This window comes from Arachis hypogaea, chromosome 2 (genome assembly GCF_003086295.3).
Source record: "Arachis hypogaea cultivar Tifrunner chromosome 2, arahy.Tifrunner.gnm2.J5K5, whole genome shotgun sequence".
In the NCBI taxonomy this organism is placed as follows: domain Eukaryota; kingdom Viridiplantae; phylum Streptophyta; class Magnoliopsida; order Fabales; family Fabaceae; genus Arachis; species Arachis hypogaea.
Genome location: NC_092037.1, coordinates 63,608,214 through 63,619,088, shown reverse-complemented (window position 1 = coordinate 63,619,088; position 10,875 = coordinate 63,608,214). Strand labels below are relative to the sequence as shown.

The 10,875-nt window shown below is 38.5% G+C and overlaps 1 non-coding gene across 1 annotated transcript; it reads left to right on the top strand.

Moving 5' to 3' along the window:
• Window positions 1-7,281: 7,281 nt before the first annotated feature.
• LOC112768128 (small nucleolar RNA R71) lies at window positions 7,282-7,385 on the top strand. The gene has a single exon (XR_003185572.1). It is a non-coding gene; the product is annotated as a small nucleolar RNA R71 (small nucleolar RNA).
• Window positions 7,386-10,875: the final 3,490 nt, after the last annotated feature.

The following is a 10,875-nucleotide window of genomic DNA, read 5'->3' as shown; positions in this document are numbered from 1 at the left end:
TTTCAGGTAAATTCTGACTGAAATTGAGGGATTTGAGCAAAACTCTGAAAGAGGCTGACAAAAGGACTGCTGATGCTGTTGGATTCTGACCTCCCTGCACTCGAAATGGATTTTCTGGAGCTACAGAACTCTAAATGGCACGGTCTCAACGGCGTTGGAAATTAGACATCCAGGGCTTTCTAGCAATATATAATAGTCCATACTTTATTCGAAGAATGACGATGTAACTTGGCGTTGAACGCCAAGTACATGCTGCTTTCTGGAGTTAAACGCCAGAAAAACGTCATTATCCGGAGTTGAACGCCCAAAACACGTCATAACTCGAAGTTCAACTCCAAGGGAAGCCTCAGCTCGTGGATTAATCAAGCTCAGCCCAAGCATACACCAAGTGGGCCCCGGAAGTGAATTTATGAATCAATTACTTACTCATGTAAACCCTAGGAGCTAGTTTATTATAAATAGGATGATTTACTAATGTATTAATCATCTTTGGTCTCATTTTTGTTTTATTCTTCATCTTAGGAGATCATTGATCACGTTTAGGGGGGCTGGCCATTCGGCCATGCCTGGACCTCTTGCTTATGTATTTTCAACAGTAGAGTTTCTGCACACCATAGATTAAGGGTGTGGAGCTCTGCTGTACCTTAAGTATTAATGCAATTCCATTGTCTTTTATTCAAATTTCTCTTATTCTTATTCCAAGATATTCATTCGTACCCAAGAACATGATGAATCTAATGAGTTAGATAACCCTCATTATTATTCTCACTTATGAACGCGCGTGATTGACAACCACTTCCGTTCTACATGCAACAAGGCTTGAATGTGTATCTCTTAGATTCCCCAACAGAATCTTCGTGGTATAAGCTAGATAGATGGCGGCATTTATGAGGATCCGGAAAGTCTAACCTTGTCTGTGGTATTCCAAGTAGGATCCTGGGAATCCGGAAAGTCTCACCTTGTCTGTGGTATTCCGAGTAGGATTCCGGTAATGAATGACTGTGACGTGCTTCAAACTTGCAAGTGCTGGGCGTTAGTGACAGACGCAAAAGAATCAAGGGATTCTATTCCAGTAGGAGCGGGAACCAACCAGTGATTAGCCGTACTGTGACAGAGTGCGTGAGCATTAGTTTTCACTGCGAGGATGGGATGTAGCCATCAACCATGGGTGATGCCTCCAGACGATTAGCCGTGCGATTGGCAACCGCATAGGATCATTTTCCCGAGAGGAATGAAAGTAGCCACCGCTGATGGTGAACCCCTATACAAAGCTTGCCATGGAAAGGAGTAAGAAGGATTGAGTAGAAGCAGTGGGAAGGCAGACGTCCGTGAGCCATACAGCACCTCCATACACTTATCTGAAATTCTCACCAATGAATCTACATAAGTATTTCTATCCTTTTTATTATTTATTTCCTATTTTATTCCAATAATCACAATTACCCTTTAATCTGCCTAAATGAGATTTACAAGGTGACCATGGCTTGCTTCATACCAACAATCTCTGTGGATTCGACCCTTACTCACGTAAGGTTTATTACTTGGACGACCCAGTACACTTGCTGGTTAGTTGAACGGAGTTGTGAAAATAAACAATGCCATAAGAATGATTTCATACAAGTACAAAAGAACATGGATCACAATTTCGTCCACCAAGTGCAAATGAATATCTTAGAACAAGAATAAGCTTGAATTGAATAGAAAACAGTAGTAATTACATTAATTCATGAGGAACAGAAGAGCTCCACACCTTAATCTATGAGGTGTAGAAACTCCACCATTGAAAATACATAAGTGATGAAGGTCCTGGCATGGCCGAATGGCCAACCCCCTAAACGTGATCAAGAGATAAACAGTGATACAAAGATAGTCTCAAAAATGGTCTAAAGATCTTAAGATATCCAAATACAATAGTAAAAGGTCCTATTTATAATGACTAGTAACCTAGGATTTATAAAGATAAGTAAATGATTCAGAAATCCACTTCTGGGGCCCACTTGGTGTGTGCTTGGACTGAGCATTGAAGCTTTCACGTGTATAGGCTTTTCTTGGAGTTAAACGCCAGCTCTGGTGCCAGTTTGGGTGTTTAACTCCAGCTTTTATGCCAGTTCTGGCGTTTAACGCCAGAAAAGGGTCTCTGACCAGCGTTTTGACACCAATTTGGACCATCAAATCTCGGACAAAGTATGGACTATTATATATTTTTGAAAAGCCCAAAATGTCTACTTTTCAACACAATTGAGAGCGCACCAATTGGGCTTTTGTAGCTCTAGAAAATCTATTTCTAGTGCAAGGAGGTCAGAATCCAACAGCATCTGATGTCCTTTTTTAGCCTCTGAATAAGATTTTTGCTAAGGTCCCTCAATTTCAGCCAGAAAATACCTGAAATCACAGAAAAACACACAAAATCATAGTAAAGTCCATAAATGTGATTTTTTCAATAAAAACTAATAATTATATACTAAAAACTAACTAAATCATACTAAAAACTACCTAAAAATAATGCCAAAAAGCGTATAAATTATCCACTCATCACAACACCAAACTTAAATTGTTGCTTGTCTGCAAGCAACTGAAAACAAAATAGATTAAAAAGAAGAGAATATACAATGAATTCCAAAATATCAATGATGCTTAGCTCCAATTAGATGAGCATTACTAGTAGCTTTTTGCTTCTGAACAGTTTTGGCATCTCACTTTATCCTTTGAAGTTCAAAATGATTGGCATCTCTAGGAATTCAGAGATAAGATAGTGTTATTGATTCTCCTAGTTCAGTATGTTGATTCTTGAACACAGCTACTTTGTGAGTCTTGGCCGTGACCCTAAGCACTTTTTTTTCAGTATTTCCACCGGATACATAAATGCCACAGACACATAACTGGGTGAACCTTTTCAGATTGTGACTCAGCTTTGCTAAAGTCCCCAGTTAGAGTTGTCCAGAGTTTTTAAGCACACTCTTTCTGCTTTGGATCACGACTTTAACCACTCAGTCTCAAGCTTTTCACTTGGACCTTCATGACACAAGCACATGGTTAGGGACAGCTTGATTTAGCCGCTTAGGCCAGGATTTTATTCCTTTGGGCCCTCATATCCATTAATGCTCAAAGCCTTGGATCCCTTTTACCCATGTCTTTTGGTTTATAGGGCTATTGGCTTTTTATGCTTGCTTTTTTTCTTTTTCTTTCTTTTTCTTTTTTGCCATTTTTTTCGCAAGCTTTGTTATTCACTGCTTTTTCTTACTTCAAGAATCAATTCTATGATTTTTCAGATTATCAATAACATTTCTCTTTTTTTATCATTCTTTCAAGAGCCAACAATTTTAACATTCATAAACTTCACTATAAAAAATATACAATGTTCAAGCATTCATTCAGAAAATAAAAAGTATGGCCACCATATCAAAATAATTAGAATAATTTAAAGATAAAAGTTGAAATCCATGTACTTCTTGTTCTTTTGTAATTAGGAACATTTTTCATTTAAGAAAGGTAAATGATTTATGGGACATTCATAGCTTCAAGGAATAGACACAAACATAGACTGACATAAAGCATAAAAATCGAAAAACAGAAAGATAAGAAAAAGGAAATCAAAGAACGGGACCACCTTAGTGATGGCGGCTAGTTCTTCCTCTTGAAGATCCAATGGAACGCTTGAGCTCCTCTATGTCTCTTCCTTGCCTTTGTTGCTCTTCCCTCAAGTCTGTTTGCTCCTCTCTAATTTCATGGAGAATAATGGAGTGCTCTTGGTGCTCCATCCTTAGTTGCTCCATATTGGAACTCAAATCTCCCAAAGAGGTGTTGAGTTGCTCCCAATAGTTGTGTGAAGAAAAATGCATCCCTTGAGGCATCTTAGAGATTTCTTGATGGGGGACTTCCTCATGCTCTTGTGGAGGTCCATGAGTGGGCTCTCTTATTTGCTCCATCCTCTTTTTAGTGATGGACTTGTCCTCTTCAATGAGGATGTCTTCCTCTATGACAATTCCAGCTAAACTGCATAGGTGACAAATGTGATGAGGAAAGGCTAACCTTGCTAAAGTGGAAGGTTTGTCAGCAACCTTGTATAGTTCTAGAGGTATGATCTCATGAACCTCCACTTCCTCTCCACTCATGATGCTATGGATCATGATAGCCTGATCCACAGTTACTTTGGATCAGTTGCTAGTAGGAATAATAGAGCGTTGGATGAACTCTAACCATCCTCTAGCCATGGGTTTAAGGTCATGCCTTCTCAATTGAACCGGCTTGCCTTTGGAGTCTCTCTTCTATTGAGCTCCTTCTACACATATGTCCAGGAGGACTTGGTCCAACCTTTGATCAAAGTTGACCCTTTTAGTATAGGGGCATGCATCTCCTTGCATCATTGGCAAGTTGAATGCCAACCTTACATTTTTTGGACTGAAATCTAAGTATTTTCCCCGAACCATTGTAAGCCAATTCTTTAGGTTCGGGTTCACACTTTGATCATGGTTTTTGGTGATCCATGCATTAGCATAGAACTCTTGAACCATTAAGATTCCGACTTGTTAAATGGGGTTGGTGAGAACTTTCCAACCTCTTTTTCGAATCTCATGTCGGATCTCTGGATACTCATTCCTTTTGAGCATGAAAGGGACCTCATGGATCACCTTCTTCTTGGCCACAACTTCATAGAAGTGGTCTTGATTGACCTTTGAGATGAATCTCTCCATCTCCCATGACTCGGAGGTGGAAGCTTTTACCTTCCTTTTCCTCTTTCTAGAGGTTTCTCTGGCCTTGGGTGCCATAAATGGTTATGAAAAAACAAAAAAGCAACGCTTTTATCACACCTAACTTTAAAGGTTTGCTCGTCCTCGAGTAAAGGAAGAAAGAAGGACAGAGAAGAAGATGAAATGGGAGAGAATGAGGTTGAAGAAAAGGTCGGCCAAGGAGGGGAAAAGTGTATATGATGTATGAAAATGAAGGAGTGATGAGGGGTTTATATAGGAGTGGAAGAGAGGGGTGTCCGTTTGTGAGGGTTAGGTTTGGGAGGAAAAGTGTTTGAATTTTGAGTGGTGGGGTAGGTGGGGTTGTTGGGGAAGAGGAATGGAGGTGATTGGTGATGGGTATTTGGGGAAGGGTGTTTTGGGAAGGTGTGAAGAAGAGAGAAAGTGAGGTAAGGTAGGTGGGGATCCTGTGGGGTCCACAGATCCTGAGATGTCAAGGATTTCTTATCCATGCAGGATTTTGGCGTGTAAACGCCCCTTTGAGTGTCAATCCTGGCGTTAAACGCCAGGTTGCTGCCCATTTCTAGCATTTAACTCCAGCTTTTCTTCCCTTTCTGGCGTTTAAAACCAGCTTGGTGCCATTTTCTGGCGTTAAATGCCAGTCTGGTGCCCTTTTTGGCGTTAAACGCCCAGAATGGTGTCAAACTGGGCGTTTAACGCCCATTCTGCTACCCTTTCTGGCATTTAAACGCCAGTAAGCTCATCCTCCAGGGTGTGCTATTTTCAATGCTATTTTTGATTTTTGCTTTTGTTTTTGTGACTCCACATGATCATCATCCTAAAGAAAACATAAAATAACAATGGAAAATAAAAATTTAACAAAGGTAAGTAAAAATTGGGTTACCTCCCAATAAGCGCTTCTTTAATGTCAATAGCTTGACAGTGAGCTCTCATGGAGCCTCACAGATACTCAGAGCATGATGATGGCCTCTCAACACTAAACTTAGAGTTTGAATGTGGGGGCTCTGTTTGACTCTGTATTGAGAGAAGCTTTTCATGCTTCTTCTCCATGTGTACAGAAGGAGATCCTTGAGCCTTAAACACAAGGTAGTCCTCATTCATTTGAAGGACCAACTCTCCTCTGTCAACATCAATCACAGCTTTGGCTGTGGCTAGGAAGGGTCTGCCAAGGATGATGGATTCATCCTTATTCTTTCTAGTGTCCAGGATTATGAAGTCAGCAGGGATGTAAAAGCCATCAACCTTTACCAAGACATCCTCTACAAGTCCATAAGCCTATTTCTTTGATTTGTCTACCATATCCATTGAGATTCTTGCAACTTGTACCTCAAAGATCCCTAGTTTCTCCATTACAGAGATTGGCATGAGGTTTATGCCTGACCCCAGGTCACACAGAGCCTTCTCAAAGGTCATGGTGCCAATGGTGCAAGGTATTAAGAACCTTCCGGGATCCGGTTTCTTTTGAGGTATCTTCAGCTGAGCCAAGGCATTTAGTTCATTAATGACCAATAGAGGTTCATCCTCCCAGGTCTCATTACCAAATAATTTGGCATTCAGCTTCATGATTACTTCTAGATATTGAGCAATTTGCTCTTCAGTAGTAACTTCATCTTCTTCAGAAGAAGAATATTCTTCAGAGCTCATGAATGGTAATAAGAAGTTCAGTGGAATCTCTATGGTCTCTGTATGAGCTTCAGATTCCTTTGGTTCCCCATTAGAGAACTTCTTATTGGTCAGTGGACGTCCATTGAGGTCTTCCTCAATGGAAATCACGCCATCCTCCTCCTCTATAGGTTCGACCATTTTGGTCATATTAATGGCCTTGCACTCTCTCTTTGGATTCTCTTCTGTATTGCTTGGGAGAGTACTAGGAGGAGTTTTAGTGACTCTTTTACTCAGCAGACCCACTTGTGCCTCCAAATTTCTTATGGAGGACCATGCCTCAGTCATGAAACTGAGGGTGATCTTAGATAGATCAGAGACTATGTTTGCTAAGCTAGAAAGGCTCTGCTTAGAATTCTCTGTCTGTTGCTGAGAAGATAATAGGAAAGGTTTGCTATTGCCAAACCTGTTTCTCCCACCATTATTGTTATTAAAGCCTTGTTAAGGCTTCTATTGATCCTTCCATGAGAAATTTGGGTGATTCCTCCATGAAGAATTGTAGGTGTTTCCATAGGATTCTCCCATGTAATTCACCTCTTCCATTGTAGGATTCTCAGGATCATAAGCCTCTCCTTCAGAGGAGGCTTCTTTAGTACTGCCAGATGCAGCTTGCAATCCAGTCAGATTCTGAAAAATCATATTGACTTGCTGAGTCAATATTTTATTTTGAGCCAATATGGCATTCAAAGTATCAATCTCAAGAACTCCTTTCTTTTGAGTTGTCCCATTGTTTATAAGATTTCTTTCAGAAGTGTACATGAACTGGTTATTTGCAACCATTTTAATGAGTTCCTGGGCTTCTGCAGGCATTTTCTTCAAATGAATAGATCCGCCTGAAGAATGGTCCAATGACATCTTGGATAGCTCAGACAGACCATCATAGAAGATACCTATGATGCTCCATTCTGAAAGTATGTCAGAAGGACACCTTTTGATCAATTGCTTGTATCTTTCCTAAGCTTCATAGAGGGATTCACCTTCCTTCTATTTGAAAGTTTGAAATTCCACTCTAAGCTTACTCATCTTTTGAGGTGGAAAGAATTTAGCTAAGAAGGCATTGACTAGCTTTTTCCAAGAGTTCAGGCTATTTCTAGGTTGTGAGTTCAACCATATACTAGCTCTGTCTCTTACAGCAAAAGGGAAAAGCATAAGTCTGTAGACCTCGGGATCAACTCCATTGGTCTTAACAATGTCACAGATTTACTTCTCCCATAGAAGTCAGGAGTTGGTGCAGTAAAGTCACCAAGCACCTTCCTTGTATTGTTGGCATTGTTGTTATTTTCGGCTGCCATGTCTTCTTCTTTTTCAAAAATTTCTGTCAGGTCCTCTCTAGAGAGTTGTGCTTTAGCTTCTCTTAGCTTCCTCTTCAAAGTCCTTTCAGGTTCAAGATCAGCTTCAACAAGAATACCTTTATCTTTGTTCCTACTCATATGAAAGAGAAGAAAACAAAGAAAGTATGGAATTCTCTATGTCACAGTATAGAGATTCCTTGATGTGTCAGAGGAAAAGAAGAATAGAAGGATGAGGTAGAGAGAAGAATTCGAACTTATAGAGAGGGAGGGGGTCCGAATTATTTAAAGGAGGGTAAGTGTTAGTGATTAAATAGAAAGAGATGGGAAAGAGAGAATTTCAGAAAATTTTTAAATGAAATAAAATTAGAGTTTAAAACAATTAGTTAATTAAAAAGATTGTTGAAAAATTTGTTAATGGTTTTCGAAAATTGGAGAGAGAAAAGTAGTTAAGTGGTTTTGAAAAAGATAAGAAATAATAAGTTTTGAAAGGATAATAAGTTAGAAAAAGATTTTGAAATTAGAATTTAAAAAGATGTGATTTGAAAAATATATTATTTAAAAAGATATGATTGAAAAAATATGATTGAAAAACAAATTAAGAAAGATGTGATTTTTAAAATTGATGACTTTACTAACAAGAAATAAAAAAAGATATGATTCTAAAATTCAAATATTGAACCTTTCTTAATAAGAAAGTAACAAACTTGAAATTTTTGAATCACAACATTAATTGTTAGCAAGGATTTTCAAAAATATTAAAATAAAAATGAAAAAGATTTGATTTTGAAAAAGATATGATTGATAAGAGAGGATATGAAAAAGATAAGATTTTGAAAAATTAGTTTTAAAACTTGAAAAATTGAAAAAGATTTGAATTGAAAACAAAATTACCTCATTGGTGTTATCCTGGCGTTAAATGCCCAGAATGGTATCCATTCTGGCGTTTAACGCCCACTTGGCTACCACCTTGGGCGTTAAACGCCCAGCCAGGTACCCTGGCTAGCGTTTAAACGCCAAAAATCCTTCCTTACTGGGCATTTTGAACGCCCAGCTTTTTTTCTGTGATTCATCTACTGTATGTTCTGAATCTTTAATTCTCTGTATTATTGACTTAAAAAGACATAATTTTGAATTTTTTGAATTTTTTTATGATGAGAGGGAAAAACAATAAAATGAAATTAAACATGAAAAACTAAGATCAAAACAAGGAATGCATGCAAGAACACTTTGAATGTCAAGATGAACACCAAGAACACTTTGAAGATCATGATGAACATCAAGAAAATATTTTTGAAAATTTTTAAGAAAAGAAAGACATGCAAGACACCAAACTTATAAGTTTTCATACTAGAGACACTAACAATTTGAGAATGCACATGAGAAACAACAAAAGACACAAAATAAGAGAATTTAAAGATCAGACAAAGAAAATCATCAAGAACAACTTGAAGATCAATGAAGAACACAATGCATATATTTTCGAAAAATGCAAGAAAAATAGAAACATGCAATTGACACCAAACTTGGAATTTGACACTAGACTCAAACAAGAAACACAAATTATTTTTTATTTTATGATTTTATAAATTTTTTGTATTTTTTTTAAAATTATTTTGAAAAAGAAAATAAGAAACTCAAAATGTTTATTAAGAATTCCAGGAATCATGCAATGTTAGTCTAAAGTTTCAGTCTAAAAAGATTAGACATGGCTAGCCAAGCTTTAGCAAGACATTACATACAACAGCCAAATTGAGGGGAATCAACTAGCTCCTGTGATGATAAAAGCATCATCTGAAACTCTAGAATTCATTCTTAAAAATTATGAAGAACAAAATAAAAATAAAAAATACCTAATCTAAGCAACAAGATGAACCGTCAGTTGTCTAAACTCGAACAATCCCCGACAACGGCGCCAAAAACTTGGTACACAAAATCGTGATCTCACATACTTTCTTCACAACTCCGTGTAGCTGACCAGTAAGTACACTAGGTCATCCAAGTAATACCTTACGTGAGTAAGGGTCGATCCCACGGAGATTGCCGGCTTGAAGCAAGCTACGGTCATCTTGTAAATCTCAATCAGGCAGATTCAAATGGTTATGGGATTTTGATAATTAGAAGACAGATAAAACATAAAATAGGATTGAGATACTTATGTAATTCATTGGTAGGAATTTCTGATAAGCTTATGGAGATGCTTTGTTCCTTTTGAATCCCTACTTTCCTACTGCTTTCATCTAGTCATGCGTACTCCTTTCCATGGCAAGCTGTATGTTGGGGGATCACCGTTGTCAATGGCTACAGTCCGTCCTCTCAGTGAAAATGGTCCGGCTACGGGTTACGTAGGGCTAATCATCTGTCGGTTCTCACTTGTGTTGGAATAAGATCCAATGATCCTTTTGCGCACTGTCACTGTGCGCAGCACTCGCGAGTTTGAAGCTCGTCACAGCCATCCCATCCCAGATCCTACTCGAAATACCACAAACAAGGTTTAGACTTTCCGAATCTCAAGAATGCTGCCAATTGATTCTAGCTTATACCATGAAGACTCTGATCTCACAGAATGGAAGGCTCTGTTGTCAGGAGAGGCAACCATGCATCGTGGACCAGGAGGCCAAGAGATATACATTCAAGCTTGTTTTCAGGTAGAACGGAAGTGGTTGTCAGGCACACATTCATAAGTGAGAATGGTGATGAGTGTCACTTGATCATCACATTCATCATGTTGAAGTGCGAATGAATATCTTAGAACAAGAATAAGCTTGAATTGAATAGAAAATAGTAGTAATTGAATTAATTCATGAGGAACAGCAGAGCTCCACACCTTAATCTATGAGGTGTAGAAACTCCACCGTTAAAAATTCATAAGTGATGAAGGTCCAGGCATGGCCGAATGGCCAGCCCCCTAAACGTGATCAAGAGATCAACAGTGATTCAAAGATAGTCTCAAAAATGGTCTAAAGATCTCAAGATTTCCAAATACAATAGTAAAAGGTCCTATTTATAATGACTAGTAACCTAGGGTTTACAAAGATAAGTAAATGATGCAGAAATCCACTTTCGGGACCCACTTGGTGTGTGCTTGGGCTGAGCATTGAAGCTTTCACGTGCATAGACTTTTCTTGGAGTTAAACGCCAGCTCTGGTGCCAGGTTTGGCATTTAACCCCAGCTTTTATACCAGTTCTGGCGTTTAACGCCAGAAAAGGGTCTCTGA